General features: G+C 33.7%; 1 protein-coding gene across 1 annotated transcript in view; it reads right to left on the bottom strand.

Annotated features, from left to right (window-relative positions):
• The window catches only part of LOC103134963 (eukaryotic translation initiation factor 3 subunit H), a 72,094-nt gene that overhangs the window by 12,905 nt on the left and 56,446 nt on the right, over positions 1–2,743 (bottom strand). The gene's annotated exons all lie outside the window — the stretch shown is intronic.

Raw genomic sequence — 2,743 nt, forward strand, 5'->3', positions numbered from 1 at the left:
GGCATTAGCGAGACACACAGCGGGTACGGAAAGTATCCAAACCCCTTTAAGTTTTTCACTCTGTTTCATTGCATCCATTTGCTAAAATCAAAAAATCATTTCATATTATTTCTCATGAATGCACTCAGCCTCTCATCTTGACAGTTTTAAAGGTTTGAATCCTTGTCAAATGGCGGTTTGACTAAAGTCCTACAGAAGGAAAGGCTTGTACTGCCTCTTATTTTCGAGGAGACCCCATAAGGGCAAGTCCTCATGTGGATAATGTTTTTATTTTTTATTTAATTAATTTATTTTTTATTTTTTTAAATCTCTTTATCTTTACTTTAATTTCTTTTTATCTCTCTTTCTCACCGTTTCTTTTTCTTAAAATCTCTCTCTTTCTCATTGTTTATTCAATGTCACATGCTGTTTTTATTTTAATTATGTAAAGCACTTTGAAATGCCTTGCTGCTGAAATGTGCTATACAAATAAAATTTGATTGATTAATTGATTGACAGAAAAAACAACATCAGGAATGTAGAATTTTTATTTTTAAATTTTTTTTGCCAAGGTATTAAAAAAGAAAAACTAAAATATCACATGCTTCTGCTCTTAAGACCGGAAGCCTTTTCAGGACAATTTGCAAAAATATTAGACAAGCAGTAAATTTGATTTATTTTTATTTATTCCTTCAAATCATGGGTTTAAAACCAGAATAGTGTTTTGTTTTCTTAAAACAAAAACAAAACAAAAAAAAACAAAACAAAAAAAAAGCAATTTCAATGGGAACATGTCGAATGGGTCTGTGGCTACTTATCTGTCACACAAAAAAAGGATAAAGTGAGCAACTTTGCTGCAAAGATCATCTATGTTGGACACGCATGTGAGATCAGTGGAACTAAGAAGGTGAAGAGGTCGGATTTTCCCTCAACCACCAAAACAATCGCCTCTGTCCCCAGGATTATAAAACCGTTGGAGCCCTGAATTTCAGGGAATCAGGGAAGGAACAAACCAAACCAGAGGAATGAGGAAGCAAAACAACCTCCAAAATAGTTAAAAAGAAAACTTTGCAAACATGACACCACGTGTCTTAATATATGACTGCATTGTTCCCCCTACACTATGCATTAGCAGTTAAACGACATCAGGATTATGCATGTCAGAACAGCCAGCTTCTGCTGACAACTCCAAAAGGTTAAATTACTCAGACCGGTCCACAAGCTTTCTGATCAATATTGTATTAGAAATCGAGAACCGACTAGGTATTTCCAATCATTACTCGCTCTATTTAAAGGTCATCCTCAATGGCACCACATTCAGTGCACTGCCAGTCTGTTCATACATACTCAAATTCCAGTGGGACAATAAAGGACAAACTCTAAAGTTGTACTGATGTGTGAATAGAAGAAATTGGTTGACATTCAGTAAATTGAAGGTTCAGAGGGGAGTTGTTTAACAAAGCTGCTGCGAAAATGACTTCCATTCTCCGAATGAGCATTTTATTCTGATGGAGACTTTTTAACTGATGGGCACAAAGTGGATCGCTTGCTTCTATAGCTGCATAATTTGTTTCAAAGGAGGCATGAAACCCCCTCTATAAAACAGCTGAGTAAAGCTAANATTTATTTCATGGTGACGTTACAAGAACAGGACAGATTAAATAATCAAACACCCAATTTGTTAATTATCTGCATTGGAAATTATAAGTTAGCATTTTAATCATATAATGACTAACAATTTAATTTGAGCCCTCCATATAACCACAAATAAAAGAAATTAAAAAACATTATTCTTGGCATCTGCTGCCTGATTTGACCACCTTACCACCTCTTTACCTTCTAAAACGTTCTATGGTGCATTAAACAGCAAGTGTCTACAAATATATTGCAGTCAGAGAATCTCAATGTATGGTAGTTAATTAATTACTTCACTTAGTGCAGCCAATGCAGTTCTTCGTCATATGCATATTGTGTCAAGTGATGCATTAAAGATAAATTCCCTATGTATTTTGCAGACCGAGTACAGATGGTTCATTTCAATATGAGTGGGATTATGCATCATGTGGCATTAGCGAGACACACAGCGGGTACGGAAAGTATCCAAACCCCTTTAAGTTTTTCACTCTGTTTCATTGCATCCATTTGCTAAAATCAAAAAATCATTTCATATTATTTCTCATGAATGCACTCAGCCTCTCATCTTGACAGTTTTAAAGGTTTGAATCCTTGTCAAATGGCGGTTTGACTAAAGTCCTACAGAAGGAAAGGCTTGTACTGCCTCTTATTTTCGAGGAGACCCCATAAGGGCAAGTCCTCATGTGGATAATGTTTTTATTTTTTATTTAATTAATTTATTTTTTATTTTTTTAAATCTCTTTATCTTTACTTTAATTTCTTTTTATCTCTCTTTCTCACCGTTTCTTTTTCTTAAAATCTCTCTCTTTCTCATTGTTTATTCAATGTCACATGCTGTTTTTATTTTAATTATGTAAAGCACTTTGAAATGCCTTGCTGCTGAAATGTGCTATACAAATAAAATTTGATTGATTGATTGATTGATTGACAGAAAAAACAACAACAGGAATGTAGAATTTTTATTTTTTAATTTTTTTGCCAAGGTATTAAAAAAACTAAAATATCACATGCTTCTGCTCTTAAGACCGGAAGCATTTTCAGGACAATTTGCAAAAATATTAGACAAGCAGTAAATTTGATTTATTTTTATTTATTCCTTCAAATCATGGGTTTAAAACCAGAATAGTGT

The sequence above is a fragment of the Poecilia formosa genome, unplaced genomic scaffold (assembly GCF_000485575.1).
Source record: "Poecilia formosa unplaced genomic scaffold, Poecilia_formosa-5.1.2 Scaffold0, whole genome shotgun sequence".
Lineage (NCBI taxonomy): Eukaryota > Metazoa > Chordata > Actinopteri > Cyprinodontiformes > Poeciliidae > Poecilia > Poecilia formosa.